A 19,583-nucleotide genomic window follows, 5' to 3' on the forward strand; every position below is an offset into this window, starting at 1 on the left:
CCAGAAGAGACCCTAGAGAGGCCAGTGGTTCATAGATTGGGGCAAGCAAAAAATGTTCCTTTGCCACAGGGGGCCCAGAGTTGGGTATTCTGATCTCATAGGGCTCCGAGACCCTGGACCATGCCCTACTTTATGAACCCCTCCTTGGCTTGGAGAGGAGGCCTAGGGCCATGGATGGCTCTTACAGCCTGTGATTTGGGTGGGAGGGTTAGCTGGAAGATGACTTGAGACTTTTTTTTTTTTTTTTTTTTTTTTAAATCAGAGAGGACACCAGGGCTGATGCAAGGGGATTAGGCTCCCTAGGCACCTTCTGCCTTGTGACCGCCCCCCCCACCCCCGGTTGTGCTGCCACCCCTGGTCTCGGCTCCAACTCCTACCTTGTGCTTGATCGTGCCCGCCGAGTGTGTGGTTTTCTTCGCTGCGAGCAGGTTGGGCGCTGCTCGCGGCCTGCCAAATCTCCACTCCTCTTTGCCGCCGCTCGCTGCCCCACATACCTCGCTCTGCCTAACGGTCAGCGCCCTAGGCCCAGACCTAGTTCACCTAGTGCTTGCGCCAGCCCAGGAGGTCACAGGTGGTTGTTATGAGAATCTTTCTCAAGCCCTCGGCCTCTGGTGTGGTGAGTTGCACAGGGTGTCCTGTTTAATGTGTACCTTTACTCTCTGGGTCCCATTAATAGGCCTTGGGGGTGAGGGTATACATTTTTGTGGATGACATTCAGATCTTGATCCCCCATAGGCAGTCCTGGGAGGAGACTTTGGAGCTTTTTGGGGAGATGCATGAAACCAGTGCAGGACTCGGCCACTGATCAAATTGAATAAATCAAAAACAGATTTAATGGGTTGGTCTAGATCCTTGGCTAGGTAGCTTGCCTTTCATAGTTGCAGACACTCAATATGAACTTGAAGCAGAGTGTGATAGTGTGGAGTGGTTCTTGGCTTCAGGGAAGGTTGCTGAAGGACAGGAAATGGCCTGGACTCTGGATTTTCAAACAGAAAATACATTTTATTATTTGCAATAACAGAAAAAACAGCAAATTCCTGGAGCATTCTTCTCCCATTCTGGGCTTGTTTGCTCCCTCCCAAGGCCTGGACTTTTATTCTCAACCTCAGGGAAATGCTCTATAGCATGGACCCCCCCCCCCCCCCCCCACTCTGGGAGTTTAAGGTGGACTGGGCTAAATAGAAAGTTCCAGTCCTTTAAGGTATTCTGGTGTTCTACTCTATAAGCTCCTTCACACAAAGGTCAAAGGTTTGGGGGTGATATAGAATTCTGCCCTCACTTTTGAAAGGCAGATCGGTCATGTTGTCAGGATGGTATTAGCAAAATTGTGGCTAGTAAGACAGCTTTAGTTGCTTTTGGCTTCATTGGATTTGAGAGTAATTATGCAGTCGGTTGTTTTGAGTCATCTCAGTTACTGTAACTCTCGTTGTATGCGGCTCTCAGCTAGCTTAATCAATAAGCTTCAGATTGTGCAGAATTCTGCAGCAAGGATCTTTTCAGCTTAATGCCCTTTCATTGGGCATTAAGCTGTTAATTCTGGCTTTCAAGGCTTTGAAACTAGTCGGTTCCTCTTTTCTGGCCAGAAAGAACCTAGCATTCCATGCGAAAGAAATTGTTGATTGTCCCTTCTAGTCAGGAGAATATTCAGGGCTCTAGAATATGGACTCGGTCATTGACTTGTATGGCTCCAAGGGAGTTGAAGAATATTTGTTTGTTTCACAAGGCCTTGAACACATGTATTTTAGTCTTTTTTTTTTATGATGGCTGAACTGGGTATATGCGAGAAGAACGTCTTGAGGTTGTCCTGGGAAGAATTTTTCGGGGTGCTGAGGGAGGAGGTTGCGCTGTTGCTTGGCGAGAGGGATGTCATTTTTTAATCTGTTTTAATTTGGATCATGTTAGAGTTCTGTTTATGTGGATTACTTTATGATTTCTCCTGTTATTGAACATTTTTATTTTATGGTGTGTATTGTCACGCAAAAATTTTAATTGTGCTGGTGAGATGTGATCCACTCTGTTCAAATCTTTTCTTATAAAATGAGGAATATAAATGCTGAAATAAAATAAAATTAGACTTCAACCTCTGGATCCTTCTCCAGATCCATAAGTTTGGAATAGACACGAAGCCTGAGAAAATAGAAAAATGTGAGATTCCTTCCCTGAATAATCTTACTAATTTATGAAAAACTGTTCCTCACACTACGAGGAAAAAGATGAGAAGACATGAATGTAATGATATATTTGTGTTGCTGAATGGCTGATGGAAGGTGAGTAAGGGTAAGAAGGGGAGGAATGGAAAGCAAAAAGGTTTCCCGAAATACCATGAACTGGATAAGGCATTTCTCAGGTTTGCCAGTGTGTTGGAAGAGCATGGCCTGCCACAGTATGGTTGCCTACTCAGTTCCGTGGATATCATATTGACTATGTATAAGGGTTGTGGTCCTTGGTCATGGCTAAATTATGAGACATTTAGAGGAAAAATGGAGGAGAGCAGGCACACGTCTTGGGAAAAGCAGGACATAGAGTTCTAGTTCAAGGTAATGAAAAGGGGCAGCCTCAGGAAGATACCAGACAGGTGCTGCCCCTTTGGGCCACGGGTGGGCATAAAGTGCAAGTGGCAACATATTTTTATGGCTAGCGTCAGTCTCGAGCAAGCACTCGAGGCTTGGCATTCCAAGGCTCTCTAAGTGGAAGAGAAGTGAGGAGTGCCCTTGCAGTGGTGAAGACGGTCCAGGTCCCAGTCACTCCGCCGACCTACACGCCCCAGGAGACCACACTATTATGGTGGTCTCTGAACAGTCCTCTGACCATTCCCAGCCCTTTCGGACCTGCCGCAGGGAGCAGCAGAGACGGCAGGCCGGACGGAGGTCAGGTTGGCACAGGACTGAAGCGGAGAAAGCAAGGCCTTGGAACTTGGAGCAAAGCACAGATGAGTTCAGGACGAAGACAGGAACAAGAGGGATGATCAGGACCCTCAGGCGCCCTACCAATCCATTGCCAACTGGTGACCCCAATGGAAGGTCGCGGACCACACTGTCCTTCGTGCCCAACACAGCCAAGAGGCTGGTCGCGGACCACAAGAAGAGTGGGAGAGGTTCGGGAAGTCACTCAGCGCAGGGTAGTGGAAACCCCTCAGGTCCTCCAGAGCTGGAACTAGGAATCAGAAGCAAGAGTCTAGGAACTCGGAACAGAAGCAGGAACTCTCAGAGGCATGGGTCCCAGATCCTGGAGCATCAGGAGCAAGCAGGAACATCAGGACATCCACAGGAGACACAGCCTAGGTAGACTAGCGCTATTGCCAAAGCAAGGACTGAGTGAAGAGGAAGTCCTTTTATAGGACAGGAACAAGCAACTCCCAGGGAGGAGTTCAGTGGGCCACACCTGGCTGGCCCTATAACTGCAGAGAAGAGCTGCGGGCCGACCCCTAGGGAGAAGGGTGTGGTCCAAACCAGGAAGTCCAGGTGAAAACTGAAGCAGGCCTCAGGCAGTCCCTGAGGGCATCAAAGGCCTCCCAGGCCATGGAGCAAAACCTGGGCAAGCAGATCAGGCGAGGCCCTGGCTTCGGAGCAGCCTCCAGAGAAAGGTGAGAGGCCTCCTGTAGCTCCAACTACGGAAGAAATTGTAACACATATGCCTTCAAAACACCACAAAAGATGGGCGTTGGCACTTCAATAGTTCCTCGTGCAGGTTTTAACGATTGTAGGCTTAAGCACATCTGCTCCAGGCGTGCAGCCAATCATCGTGCCACCAAATGAATTAAGGAGGGAGGGGACGAGTCCCTTTCCCTGGCAAAGTAACTGGGCAGCATGGGGCAAGGCCCCCTCACCATTGTAGGTGGAGGACCCTGGTTGGCAAAGCACCCCAAAAAGCAAGAGGTATTAAGGATTTAGGAAGACGTCATAGTGGGGTTCAGGATCCTGTATTAGTAGCCCCAGAGTATTTTTTGCCTGCAAGCAGTTCTTCTTCCACATTTCAGAACGCCAGGGTGGTGAGGCAGAAACTGGAATCAGAAATAAAGTCAGGCTGAGCCGGCTTCTTTCTCTTCAGGCCCTTCCAGGATATGATGGTGTCTTCGCTGGCAGTGGTACTAATAAAGGAACCAAGTAAGTTTCACCTAATGTATAATCTGTCTCACGCGGAAGGGCGCTCAGTGAATGATTTCCTTCCCCAAGCAGAACGCTTGGTTCAATATGCATTGTTCGATAGTGCAGGACTCTGGCCCGAATGCCTTAATTGCAAAGGCAGACATTGAGGCTACCTTTGGGTTGCTCCCTGTTTACCCTGACAGCTTTCTAATGCTGGGTTTCCAATTCCAGATTGCATACTACTTTAACAAATGCATGTCAGTGGGATATACTGAGTGGCAATGCAGTCATGGGGAATGAAAACACGGTGCATTGCCTGGATGACATTTTGTTTGTCAGGCCAGGAGCATCATAAGCATGTGCCAATCATTTGGCAGGTTTCAGCTCAGTGGCAGCAGCCTTTGGCATATCTTTTATCACAGGAAAAAAAATAGAAGGGCTGGTCAAGGTTCTGACCTTCCTCAGCATTGAACATGATTTGGTGATAATGTCATCCAGACCACCCAATCAAAAGTTAGAAAAGCTGATTGGTTTGATCTCCGCCACAAGGGCTGTGACCAAGGTTACTGTGGGACAGATAGATACAGTCCCTCAAAGGCCATACATTCTCAGGCCGGGTGGAACTCAACTCATGTGGTGGAAAAGGTAGATAGGGAACAGTTATTTACCCTTTTCAAATACCATTAAGACTAGTGTTGACTACGGTGTTTCGTGTGCCCATGGGCCTCAGCCCGGACCAGACCTTCAGGGCCGAGCTGAGGGTTGACGGTGGCTCCGCATGGCTGACGGTCTACCCTCTGCCAGGCTGGCAAGCTCCCATGGCCAACATCCAAAGATGTTGGAAGGTGAATGGTCCTTCGACCATTCCGAGCCCTTTCGGACCTGCTGCGAGCAGCATGGAGCAGCAGGCCTGGCCTGAGGTTGAGGGCAGACGGACCTTGACACGAAGACAAGGAGATTGATGCAACGGCATCACATGGAACGAAGACTTGGGTTGATGTGATGGCATCACATGGCACAAAGACTTGGGTTGATGCGACGGCATCACATGGCACGAAGACTTGGGTTGAAGACATGACACCAGGGCAATGGAGACGTGAAACCAGGATCGATGCAACGGCATCGCAGACGAGACTCGACACCAAGACTGATGCGAAGACATCACGGACCAGTGGTCGATGCGACGGCATCCCGGACCAGGGTCGATGCTACGACATCAGGAACATGACACTGAAGGGCAGACACAACGAGGAACTTGGAATCCAAACGAGATGAGAAGCAAGGAAGGCGGACATTGGCACTGTCTCTCAGGGCGCCCTACTCAGGCCACCTGCAGGACTGAGTCACGGACCACCCTGTCCCACTGCGCACCCTACACAGCCCTTGCAGACTGGTCACGGACCAAGAGGAGAGCGGGACAGCACAGGAACACACAACCAGGACATGACGGCTCAGGAGCACAGGACAACCATCCACCAGCAGGCTAGTCCACTCAGGAGTGCTTCATCTGAGGGACCCCCAGCGTACTGGACCAGAAGGCTCGAGAGCGAAGAAGAGACGTAGGAATGAACATCGAGGAAGGCAGGAACACCAGGACGTAGAAGATCAAGACACCAGGACACCTGGACGAGGACCTCAGGCACGAGAAGACATCATGATGAGGAGCTCCACAAGACTAGAAGACCTTACAAAGGCTCTGGCAGGCAGGAGCCTCCAGAGCGAAGACTCCACGATGCAAGGCCAGGAACAACAGACGGAGCAGCCCTTTATAGGGCTGAGGCAGGAAACAGTCACCAAGGTGGGGCCAAGACACTTCCTGTGTCTGGCCCTTTAAATGTTGAAGAAAGGCGCACGCCGGCGCCTAAGGAGAGAGCAGGAGCTGTGCAGGACGTGGACAATGGCCTGCACCGACGTAGTCGCGTAGGACTCAGGGCAGGGCTTGAGGAGCAGGCCCTGACGTCGGCAGTGGCTCCAGCCGCTGCGGGGAGCCCCGGGGGCGGCTCCAGCCGCTACTCCCGCCCGGGGCTGCGGCCTAGCACCGCGAAGAAGAAGAAGACTTTCCAGCCCTGAAGAAAGCTGGAAAGTCCGCGGCTCTGGCCGCGGTGAAGAGGAGAACGGGGGCGGCCTCCGGGCCGCGTGGGCAAGCCAACGGCGGTGTCCTGCCACATCGGCGAAGAAAACCAGCGTGGGTAAGTGAGCCTGCTTGCGGGGAGACCTGCGGGCAGAGTTCATAACAACTAGGAAACATTCCATGAAAGTAGCAACTGACAGATTTAAAACAAATAGCAGAAAGTATTTTTTCCACTCAATGCAGAATCAAACTATGGAATCTGTTGCTAGGGCAAGTGGTCAAAGCAACTAACACAGTGGGGTTCAAAAGAGGATTGGGCAAGTTCCTGAAGGAAAAAACAATCTATAAACAATTATTAGCCAGGTTGACTTGGGAAAGCCAGTGCTTAACCCTGGGAATGAGATACAAGAAATAGATCAACTACTGAACATCTGCCAGCTCTTTGTGACCCGGGCTGACTGTAGTCGGAGACAAGATGTTGGGCTCAATGGACCTTGTTCTGACCCAGCATGGCATTTCTTATGCTCTTAAGCCCCGAACACTGCTCTCACATATTGGTCCAGCTCCCCTCAACAGTAGCCCCACAATATCTCAGCACCTTGATGGTCAGGTTTCCTATTTCTAGTCTCTTGAAATAGGTCTAAGGGTTAAGGGAAACCGGTCCAGCATTCCACAGTCCAACAACTGTCGTTTCTCTCACTCTCTCCACGCCATCTGTCTTAGTGAATAGGGGAGAACACTAGCAATTAACATTTCCTAGTTTATCAAAAAGGCTGTTGCATTTTCCGCCTCTCTCCCTTCGTCGTGGTAAACAAGGGAAACAATTCCAGCATCTAAATTACATTCCCAGTGTCTTCTCTTGCTCTCTCCCACTTTGTTCCTCTGCGCTGCCTTCTTCCCCTCGAAGGCAACACACAAGTGAGTGTTAACCGATGACAGAGGGGCTCTGAGGGTGGAGTTGCTTCATTACTTTAGAGAAGAGCAGGGTCTCTTGGGCAGTCAGGCTGGTCCTACCTGAGAGAAGACTTCCATTAAGGCAGTCGCCACTGTCGGGGGGGGTTTCAGATTTTTTTCAGTGGTAGGGTCCCAGGCTATCTCGTGGCATAGTCCAGGATCACGAGAATATACTTGTTACTTTGAGTGGTTCTCTCTAGCGATCCCCACGAGGTCCCATAGCTGCCCTTTCAAAAGGGGTTTCGATTATGGACATGGGAATGGGAAGTGCCGCCTGAACACCAGCAGGTTTAGTGAGTTGGCAGGTAGGGCAGGACTGGCAATCCCACTGGGCCTGTTCATGTATCCCCACCAACAGAACTGCGCCAATATTTTCTCGGGGTTTTTTTTCCCTCATCCGGTGACAATGCGCTAGCTGCATGATTCACCTATTACAACATACAACACCACGAGCAAGGAGACTATTATAGGTCTCCTATAACATCTGTTTTTTACATTTATACATCTGTTTTTTACATTTATACTCTACAGTAGACACAAGTATGATCATGGTCCCTGAAACATGACCCTTATGTCTGTGTAGATGTAATACATCTCCTACTGGGAAAACTGAAAAAGCTGAACTATAGATTCCTACACAGAAATTAAACACTAGCAAAATCCTTCACTTCTGTCACACACACAGAACATAGACAGATTCTCATCAAATACAGAATAAGGGATCATAAATTAGAAATAGATACGTACAGACAAACTGGAAACCTCAAGAAGCATATCTGGGCTCCCCCGCCAACGTCATCTGCCCTGCACGGCAGGGCTGTGCTTTGCCCTGCCGTGCTTTGCTGTGCTTTGCCGGGAGCCTCGCTCCGTGGCTGGGATCGTCGCTGCCACTCTCGGGGTCCTAGCACGGTGGGGAGCCGTCCTTGCCGTGCCGGGGTCTTCAGCCGGCAGGGAAGCCATCCCTGCTGCTGCCTGGGTCCTTGCCTGGCAGGGAAGCTGTCCCTGCCGATGCCTGCAGCTTTCTGCTTCAGTCTTCACGGCATGGAGCCGCTCCTGCAGCCTGCCTTCCTCCAGCTTCATGGCAGGGCTGCCCCACTGCCTGCCTTGCTTCCTCGGGCCTTCCACGTGGCAGGGACGCCACCTACTATCCTGCTCTCTCTTCCAGCTTCTTAGGGCGCGGGCACTCGCCTCTCTTCTCCTCTTCAAGGGCCAGCCAGGTGTGGCCCCTGCTAGCTCCTTCCTGGGTGTTGTCCTCCTCAGCTACAAAAGGGCCCAGCGTTCATTCCAGCGTGGCCTTCACAAGGACTTAGTTGCTCCTGGATGTTCCTGTCTTTGCTCCAGGAGTCTTCTCTGTTCCAGCTCTTCTTCAAGGTCCTGTGTTCTTTGTTTCCTGTTGGAGCTCCTGTTGGAGCTCCATGTCTCGTCTTGAAGTTCGTGATCCATTCCTGATGTCCGTGTTCCAGTCCAGTTGTCCGTGATCCAGTCCAGATGTCTGTCTCCTGTTCCTGATGTTCGTGATCCAGTCCTGATGTCCGTCTCCTGTTCCTGATGTCCGTGATCCAGTCCCGATGTCCTGAACCCCAGGTTCCTCGTCTCCACCTTTCCTGGCGTGCCATGTCGTGGGCCGCGACCAGTCCCACGGGCGTCACGTGGTACAATGCCTTCCTCACTTCTGCAGCACAAGCCTCCGGGAGACTTCTGCTTCTGTCCTTGTCCCTGGTCTACAGAGTTCCTTGTGCCTGCTCCGTCCATGCCAAAGACGTACCTGTGTCGTTCCAGCGTGGTCCGCGACCAGCCACTGGCGGCTGTGTAGGGCGCACCCCGATGCAGGCCTCGACAGCTTCTGAGACATGTTTCTTTCATTATTCCACATCTCATCTAGAGACTACTTCGAGCATGATCCACGACCAGTCCCACGGGTGGGCTATGTAGGGTGCGCTGCATCGCAGTCTCAACCCAGTACTTTGCTTGAGTCTTCTGAATACCTTGAAGCCTGCTTTAGTCTTCTGAATACCATGAACCTTGTTCCTGAGTCTTCGTCTGTGCACCCAGGTACCTCGTTCCTGAGTCTGAATCTCCATGTTCCGGTCTTCACTGCCCTGGTCTCCATCCGGCCTGCCGCTTCTTGCCGTTACCCAGCGGCAGGCCCGAAAGGGCTTGGAACGGTCGGAGGACTGTTCATTAAGACCACCATTGCATTGCTGGTCTTCCAAAGCGTGCAGGTCCGGAGGAGGGTCAGTATCTTCAGTCATCTGTTTTCAATCCAGCCTTGCTCCTGTCCAGCCCATGCTCGGGCATGCCTCGCCTGCCGCGGCACCTCTTTGGAGTTCCTCTGGGGTCAAGCCATGGTCCAAGAACACACAATCCCCTGGTAAGCGGAACCGCTCTCCTAGCACTTCCTAACATGAAGGGGACGAGTAGGGGCAAAGCAGCATTCCAAAGGGCGTGGGAGAAGGACCTAGGGATGACTTTGGACGATGGGGAATGGACCCAAATCTTTAGCACCGTAAGCAGAAGCTCAGTTTCCACAGAGAACGGGTATAAGGTTATGTACCGCTGGTACTTGACTCCAGCTAAACTGAGTAAAATGTTTCAGGGAATGCATAATTTGTGTTGGAAGGGTTGTGGTCAGGTTGGGACTTATCTGCATATGTGGTGGGGTGTCGGTATGTGATTTTATTTATAAGGTTACTCACATTATGGTGCCCAGGGACCCTAAAGTCTGCCTCCTCTATGGCCCCTTTGAGGAGGGTGATACTCATACCCGGCAGTGGGTTCACCAGGTATTTACTGCTGTCAAATGTGAACTTGCCCTGTGGTGGCGTAGAGTTGACACCCCTTCCGTGAAACAGGTCCTTGGCAGACTGGATACGGTATTCGTCAAGGGAAAGTTAACCGCAATCCGAAATGATCGTCTCCATAATTTTGAAAAAATATGGGACCCCTATGTGACTTGGAAGGTGGGTAGCGAGCGATGCTTGCCTATAAGATAAGATAAGATATATACCACAGGGAATTTCCCCTAATATGTTCTGGGTGCTCTGAGAGTAGGGACCTGAGTTCCCACTCTACATTTTCCACCTGTTTTTCACTGTAGGCCCAATATCTCCAGACTCCTAAATCTAGCCTACTTCTAGGTGAGACCTTGCTAGGCGCCCCACTTCAGTCCTAGTACACACACCTAGTGTGTGTGTGTGTGGGGGGGGGGGGATTTCTGTGATGCCATTTGCATACTTCCATTTGCCTATAAAAGAAAACAAACACACACACTCTATAGTAACGATGGTAATGAAGATTGAGAACTGAGTAAGACAAACTACGGCTCTGTTGTTATTAAATACACTCACTTTATTTTCTTTCATGTTATTGTAATATACAGTGTCTCATGTCACACCATTGCAAGGGTTCAGGTCCTATTGTTTTAGACATACTAGTTACGAGCATTTGAGATATTGCTTTGGTACAGTAACACTCTACAAGTGAGGTTAATTTAGCATGTAATGACCACACTCTATACGGTTTCAACTTGTTTAATTGCCTGTATGACATTATTATCTAGGGCTGTGTTAATAAACAATAACTTACAAAAAAAAAAAAAAGCATATCTGGTAACTTTAAAGCTCTGGTCACCTTCCCTTGGGGAGGGGAAGACTCCAGCACTCCCCCACCCTCCTCCCCTGGCCACACCCCAGGATTCTCTCATTTGCTCCTCCCCCTCAGACTCCAGCACTCTCCCCACCCTCCTCCCCTGGCCACACCCCAGGATTCTCTCATTTGCTCCTCCCCCTCAGACTCCAGCACTCTCCCCACCCTCCTCCCCTGGCCACACCCCAGGATTCTCTCATTTGCTCCTCCCCTCCCCAGGATGGATGCCAGCACTTTCCCTTTCTTCTTCCCCCTTCCCTCTCCAGTGCTCTCTCAATTTCCGCTGGGCTCCAGCATTACCTCATCCCATCAGGCTTATCCCCGGCAACAGCGCTCTTTTTTCTTAGTGCCCTCGCCCAGGCTGTCTGTTCGCCACCACTCTTCTCCATATAATCTCATCCCATCCCCACCACACATCATATTCCTCCATATTTTCTTATCCCTTTCCTCCACCAGCCCTCCATTTCTCTCCCTGCTTTTCCCATCTGCTCCTCGCCTCTTCTCCCTTCGCCAGCAGCCTCTTCCTCTTCCCTGGCATTGGCCCCATCTCTCTCCCCACTTCACAGCATTTCCCCTGCTTCCCCAGCATCTGACCCCTGCTGGCCTTCCCATCATCTTCCTGCATCTCTCCCCCCCACCCTCCAACACACACTTTTGCAAAATTTAGCCCTTGCCTTTCCCCCCTTCCCCAGCATCTGACATGCCTAGTCCTGCTCAAATACCTTCATTAGATTTATGTGGTAATGCCCATGCTACACCAGCACAGCAGGTTCAGACATCAGGAGCAGGCACTTCCTGTTGTTGATCTCATACATTGCAAAATTATTGTGGTGTCATCCTTTTATGTTACTCATTTCATTTATGTATGATATGTTGTAACCCGCCTGAGTTTTGCAGATCAGTAGGATATAAATGCTTTTAAATAAATAAATAGATAGATCAGCACCACGAAATGCTAGCCAACCAGGTTTCAAACTCTTCGAGGCATTGCTGGCACAGAGAGAAAGTTCAGAGGGGAAGCAGCAAATAGGCTTCTGGTCCTCCACTGCTTTTTTGTGTATAGCAATGCCCAGGTGTCCTAAATAAACCTTATAGCCTTGCACCTCCTCGGCCCCTGCACCCTTCCCATACACAATTAAAAATGAGGAATTAATTTTTTTCTCCAATATTTTTATTGAAGCGAGAACCATGCTACAAAAACAAATGAAAACAATAAAATCCAATATCAGCATTACAAGCCATTCAACAAAGAACAAAGCTTCCATGAGACTTACCTTTTTCTTTTGTGATTTCCCACAGACATACCATGCGCGTACCAAGCACATCCTCAAACATACTAGCATGAATGCCTAAAATAATATATTAAAGGCACAGCAGTAGACACAAAAGCAAGATTGACTCCCATACTAAGACACTCAATTTAACCTATTCTGTGAACAAGTTTCCACAATTGAAAATAGCCACATTGTGTGAAAAAATTCTTATGATTACTTAATTCTTTCTTTCTCAATAATTCTAAGGATGCACGTCATAATATTAAACTCCTCCAGAGACGAAAGGACGGCAATTCATCACTCTTCCAAAACAGTATGAGAGAAACACTCAAATGTTCTTCCTCCATTTGATAAAAATCCAATTCCTACCAAACAATAAATAAATATTGTTCCTCGAACCCCTGTACATATCTTTTCCCTATGTTTCCATTTTCACCTTTCCCCTCCCCCTCCTTTGTCTTGTCTACCCCCACCCTTCCCTCCCCTACTTATTTATCTAGTTAATTGCCATGTTACTGCATTTATATTACAAACTGTTCCTTGTAAAGGCTTTGCCTATATATTCTTGGTTGTAAGTTATCTGTAAACCGGCACGATGTGCAAACGGTTGCCGGTATATAAAACAAAATAAATAAATAATAAATAAATAAAATAAATAAATACACTAATGTTCCAGATCAAGCCACAGATCATCACAACAAGTCATCTAAATGAACAAAAAAGAATGAAGTTTGTGACATTCCGTGAAGATATGCCATAAGGGTCCAAATTGTTAGTTACATTTAAGCCAAAGGTCAGATTCTCATAGTTTTATTTTAACACCCATTATTTGAATAATATGAACACGATATACAATTTTGAATTGAATTTCTCTCAGCTTGGCGGATAATAAATGACTATAAACAGTCGAGAATGCATGTACGATATCAGTTTCTTCTAATATAATACCCAAATTCTCACTCCATAATGAAGCTAATTTGGATAAATGGATTATTTTAAGATTTTACTTCAGCATCACAGCCCAAACACCAATCTTGTTAAATCTAGGAACAGGTCAATAAAAGTTCCTCTCCTGGTCAGTAAAAGAAATGCAACCAAGATCACCATTGCCCATAGTTGAGCAATAGTGGCGTACTTGGAGATATACAAAAAAAAAAAAAAAGATTGGTTGGAATGGACCACTGCTCTCTCACCTGTTAAAATGAGTACAAACAGCCCAAATCCAACTGCATCAAGTGATCCAGACAATATAAACAGTTTTACCCCAAATTTGAAACACTCAGTTATTAAGGCCTGAGAGAAAATCAATGTTGCCAGCAAAAAATAGGAAGGGGAAAATAGTTAATTTACGATTTACATGCTCTCTCTCTCCACCATTTCAAGGCTTTTCATTAAGTACTTAGCCAAAAGCAAGAACATAAAAAAAAACCCCCAAACATTTTACCCCCAAGGAAATGGAGTATGTTAAGAGGGTTAAAAGGCAGAGTCCATTCTGCCATCAGTCCATCTACGTCAAACTTATTGTTTAAAGATGCCCAATCCTGCTGTGAAGGTCCACAGCCATCTGGCACGCCCTGTCCGCCAGAACACATATAGATCTTCCATCTTTTATTCCACTCTGCAGGACTCCAGGGCTCAGTTCGCGGCCCTCCTGGTTAGCCTAAAACCACACTGAGGAGACAGAGCAAAAGTAAGACCGCTTCTTTCTCTAGCGTCTTTGCCCACTGATCTATGTTGTGCCACCCTTCAAGCGTAGTCAGCAAAAAAAAAGAAAAAAAACATGTATCCATAAGTGCCACAGATAAGATACAAAGTCCCCAATCTTCTTCTAACCAGTTGTCAGGGTTCCTTCCTTTCCTGAAAATAGGGGGTAAACTTTCTTTCAGGGCTTACCTCCTGGTTGCCCTACCTCCTTAAGGGTGCCAACCTGGTCTGCTGGTGCATTGTCCCTGGGGAATTCTGTGCTACTGCGGAGCACAGACTTTGCGCAGAATTCCCCTCCCTGAACAGAATTGCCAAATTCTAAGCAGAAAATGGTAGAGAAGACCCCCGGCATGCCGCGAACAGAGCGCGCGAAGATGAAGGCCCCGGCGTGCCGTTCTCAGAGAATATGAAGGCCCCCATGTGCTACGGGATGTGCCGTTCGTGGTGAAGATGAAGGCCCAAGTGTGAGTGAATGTGTGTAAAAGGAGAGGGGTATGAGAGAGGGGGTGTGAGGAAGGAGAGGGGAGGCGCTGTGAGAGAGAAGAGGAGAGGGGGTGTGTGTGGGAGGGGAGGGGGTGTGAGAGAGGAGAGGGGAATGGAGGTGAGAGAGCAGGAGAGGGGAGGGTGAGAGAGGGGAGAGAGAGAGAGACCGCAGGGGGGTGAGAGAGCAGGGGGTGAGCAGGAGGGGGTGAGAGACAGCATGGGAGGTGAGAGCAGGGGGGATGCTTAAGTGTGGGTGCCAGAGAGAGGGAGCCTATATGAGGAGATTGTGAAGGAGTGTGTATGTATGTGAGAGATTGGGAGAGCGTGTGTATGAAAAAGGGATCGTATGTGAGGGTGCTAGCCTGTGTGTAGGGATTGTGTATGTATAAGAGAGAACCTGTGTGAAGGGGTGCGTGTGAGAGAGACATAGGTAGCCTATGTGAGGATGTATGTGTGAGAGAGAAAGGGAGCTTAAGTGGGTGTGTATGCAAGAGAGAGGGACCCTGTATGAGGGGATGTGAGTGTGCACTAGAGAGTGAGGGAGCCTGTATGAGGGTGCGTGTATGTGCACTAGGGAGAGAGAGTATGTGTGTGAGAGAGGGAGAGACAGAGGGAGCCTGTGTGAGGGGCAGTGCTGAGAATGGGGTCAAACTGTGGGAATGCGATAGAGTGGAAAGGGTTGAGCCTAGAGGTGGAGGGGAGAGATACTGGCAGGTGAGGAGTTGGGGCGTGAGAGGGCAAAGAAGTCAGGGGAGTAGGGAGAGCGAGTGGGGCACTCTTACAGTGAATTTCTAGGGAAATTCTGCTCAAAATATTTAAAATTCTGCATCTCTAAGTAATAACTTTTTTCTGTATTAATTTAAAATATAATTGCTTAAAGAATGTCATGTAAATTCTGTTATTTTGACCAATATAAGGTTTGCAGAATTTTAAGTTTTTTTTGTGCAGAATTCCCCCAGGAGTAATTGTCCTGCTGTCTCCCCCTTGGTTGTCAGGTAAAAGGCTTGCAACACCCCGCCCATCCTGGGCTTTCTTTACAGGGAATGAAGCAAGAGTTCCCTTTTGAATGGTAACCCTCCTCAGCCCAAGGGTTTGCAGAAAAAAAACCCAAAAACCTCCACAATTAAACACAATCCTCTTCCACAAGGAAAGAAACAGGTTTTTTTTTTCTCCTAAAGTTATAGCACTCTTCAGCACAAAGGTTTGCAAACACCAAAAAAACCCCCCAAAACTATGGTTAATCACAGTCCTCTTCCACAAGGAAAGAAAAAGGGTTTTTGTTGTGCCCCTCGCTCTCAACTTGAGCAGGTTTAATCACCTCCCACCTGTGGTAGAGCTTGAGCATACAGGAACTTATTCCTCCATTAGGTTCAGCTCCACCACAACCTCCCACTGTTAACTTTCCCTGTTCTAAAGGTGTGCAGGTTCTTTTCTCCTCCTCTTTACACTCCTTTGGCTCACTATGTTTCCACAGCCTCCCCTTCCAGAGGGTGGCTTGTGCCTTCCTCCTCCTGGCTCTCTCCTGCCAGTTAGAACTCCCATCTCTTCCTCGTCATCTTCCGGTTCCACCTCTCCCCCCCCCCCCCCCCCCCCCCCAGGTCAGGTGATTCTGGCCCTTGGCTGGCCTCCTCGAAGTGGGACCTGCCCCTTCCTTGCCATAGGATCTTCCAAGGTGTCCCTCCTGCCTGAGGAGGGCCTATCCAGTTAGCTGGTCCCTCCTCCCCCTTCCCCCCCCCCCCGGGATATTCTGCCTGCCTTCGCCCCGGGGTTCCCTTGGGATCTCTCTTAAGCTAGGGCTGCCCAGTACTGCCCAGGGCTGACAGAGCCTCCCCTTTTCCTCTGACAGACTTCGGGGCTGGGGGGTGAACCCTTACTCCTTCACACCTGCATGAAATGTAACAAGCAAGCTGCATTGTAAGTAGCGTAGATCAGGAAGTGCCAAACCCCCATCTTTTTATTAATCACTCCTCAAGATTTCCATATTTAGTCTTGCTCTTCTATTACACCAGATGTCATTGGAAATCATGCAGCGAAAGACCTGAACATCGGAGCGTTCTATCCACATAGGTGTCATCTGCAAACAGTAAAATAGTTGGGCAATGCCACCATCTTAATCACAGCACATCTGCCCATCACGGACAAAGGAAAAGACATCCAGTGTTACTGGTAACGTTTTTATCTTATCTAAAACAGATACAAAATTGAGTGAATATAGATCCATCTACAGTGTGTGCCAAGTTAATACGTAAATAGTGAATATTACTGTAATCCCAAAGTAAAGGGAACGCCCGTCCCACTTATTTTTCCAAGCTGGATCTAAAAGAAACACTTCAGATTTGTAATATTTAATTTTTAATCCAGAGAAAGAGCCAAATAATTAAAAAATGTAATCATTTCCAGAAGACTAGCTTTAAGGTTAACCTACAAATTGTGACGTCATCAGCGAATAACTCAATCATTTTCCTGCTGATCATAATGCCTTGAAAAAATAGCCAGACTGGGCAGTTTAATGGCCAGAGGATCCAGGGAAAGAATATAGAACAATGGGGACAGGGGACATCCATGTCGGGTTCCTCTGTTTAAAGTGAACCTGTCGGGTAAAACACCATTAACTAGAATCTGGGCTATAGGATTATTGTATAGTAAGTGAATCTAACGCAAAAAGTAATCACCAAAATTGTATTGTTTTAAGACCCACCAATAAGCGTAGCCATTCCACCCAGTTGAACACCTTTTCAGCATTCACACTAATCGATAATTCATTATTTTCCTTTCTAGCATCTTGAATGGCCAATAAGGCCTTCAAGACATTGGAGGAAGGACATCTACCTTTAATAAAACCATTTAATCTGGAGAGACTATGAACTGAATTATCTTGTTTAGCCTATAAGACAATATTGAAGCTGTTGCGATTCCGGTCACTGGGGCAGTGACCGGGCCCTTACCTCCTTCTGAGGCGCGGCGATTCGCCGGTCCCCGAGCCTCTCGAGCCGCGTGGCAGCGGCTGAAAACCGCCGGTTCCTGGGCCTCCCAAGCTGCATGGCAGCGGCGTCTCCACGAGGGAGACCCCGCCGAAGACTCCGCCCCCTTGGAGTGCCACGCGCGCGCGCGCGCGAGGACCGTCGTTTTATTGGTGCAGCCCCGGATGTCAGAGTCCGCCTCCTGATGACGTCAGACGCCAGTAAGGGGGATTTATACGGAGCCCGGGGATTCTATCTTTGCCTAGCAACAAGGTCACTTTCTGAAGTGCCAGTTGCCTCCTGTCGGTTCCTGATTCCTGCCTGCCTGCCTTGTATTCTGCTTGCTTAATCGTTGGTTCCTGTTTGCCGCCTGCCTTGATTCCAGCTCGTGACTTTGACTTTGCCAGTTTGCCGCCTGCCCAGATTTCCGCCTCGACTCCGGTCCGTGACCCCGTCTCCGCTGCCATCCTCCAGTCCTGACTCAGCTCTGTGACTTCACTTTGCCTGTTTGCAACCAGTCCTGACTCCGGTTCACACTCTTCCTGGGTTCATCAGTACTTTACCTAAGTCCCAGCGGTCCGGGTCCTTACGGCCTCCTCCTGGGGGGACCTCGGACTTCCAGGGTGAAGAACCCTAAGCCCTAGCGACCCGGGTTCCTACAGCTCCTCTGGAGGAATCGCGGGTTTCCAGGTGAAGCTCGTCAGCCCAGTGTGTGTTCTGCCTCCCGGTCGTCCTTCCTGGCCGGCCGGCCCAAGGATCCATTTCCCGGATTGGATAGTCGTAACAGTTTGCAACAGTTTGCTAGGCCATGGATCCGGCAGACCTCGCTGGTCTCCAGGCCATTCCAGGGCTCGCCCAACGGCTGGTGCAACAGCAGCAAGTATTGGATTCCTTGGTTGCCACTGTGGAACGCATGGCAACTCGCATGGATACTGAACCACAGGCTCCAGCACCGGTACCTGTGGCTGCTCCGGTCGTCACATTGCAGACACCCACGCAGCTTCCCGCTCCTTCTCGGTACGCAGGAGACTCTAAAGCGTGTCGTGGGTTCCTAAACCAGTGTTTTGTGAGATTCGCTTTACTCCCGAACCAGTTTCCTACCGATTCAGTTAAGGTGGCATACATCTTCTCCTTACTAGACGGTAAGGCATTGAATTGGGCATCTCCAATGTGGGAGAAAAATGACACAACTCTCTCCAATTTGGATCACTTCGTGGCTAATTTCAAAGCAGCGTTTGATGAACCCGCTCGTCAGACTTCTGCAACCTCTGAATTACTACAGCTCCGCCAGGGACCCCGCACTTTGGCTGAATATGCGCTGGAATTTCGCATGCTGGTGCTGGAAGTAGGCTGGCGTGATGACGCCCTGCGCGGGATTTTTGCTTGAGGGATTAGCGGGACGAATCAAAGATGTCTTGGCAGCCCGAGATATCCCCGAAGACCTTAACGCTCTCATCGAGCTCACTGGACGCATAGACCAATATCTGCAGCAGAGGGCCAAGGAGGTACGTCCTCCCCGACGTATGGTGCCTTTGGCTCCCGCTTTCTCGAGGCCGCTCGTGTCCATGCCTCGATCCACGGGGGCGTCCGCTGAGGCCTCTCCCGAGGAACCCATGCAATTGGGTAAAACTTCTTTGACGGAGGAGGAGAGACATCGTCGCCGGTCTCTGGGCCTTTGTTTGTATTGTGGCGGAAAGGGTCATTTCCTGTTGCAATGTAAAGTAAGGGCGGAAAACGCTCGAGTCTAGAAGAAGCAGAGGAGTGTCTTCTGGGCTGTTTCAATGCTACTCCTCAATGTACAGTTCCTGTAACTTTAAGGTTTTCCGGAGGTTCCTTCGAAACTCAAGCTCTTATTGACTCCGGAGCTGGAGGGAACTTCATCACCCAGACCTTAGTTCAACAACTTCAGTTATCCACGCAACCTCGTGTTCCACCATTACGGGTTACTTCCATCCAAGGAACTCCATTGCCCGGGAGTATCTCTGTTATCACGAAACCACTGATACTTCAAACTGGGATATTACATGAAGAGACAATCTCATTTTTGGTCCTGGAGCGCTCTGTGCACCCGATTGTCCTCGGTTTACCTTGGTTGCAGTTACATTCACCAACGATTTGCTGGGATGATATTCAGATTACTCGGTGGAGTTCACATTGTCTCCAGTCCTGCATCAGGGCCACACCGGTCCCACCTATTCCATTGGCTCATATTGGAGTTCACTCCCAGCTCCCTACGCGGACTTCGCGGACGTCTTTTCTAAAGAAAAAGCGGAGATTCTACCCGAACATCGCCCCTTTGACTGTGCTATAGACTTACTTCCTGGAACCACGCCTTCACGAGGTAGGGTCTATCCTCTCAACCTGAGACTAAAGCCATGACAGAGTATATCCGTGAGAATCTCGCTAA

This window comes from Rhinatrema bivittatum, chromosome 1 (genome assembly GCF_901001135.1).
Source record: "Rhinatrema bivittatum chromosome 1, aRhiBiv1.1, whole genome shotgun sequence".
Taxonomy (NCBI): domain Eukaryota; kingdom Metazoa; phylum Chordata; class Amphibia; order Gymnophiona; family Rhinatrematidae; genus Rhinatrema; species Rhinatrema bivittatum.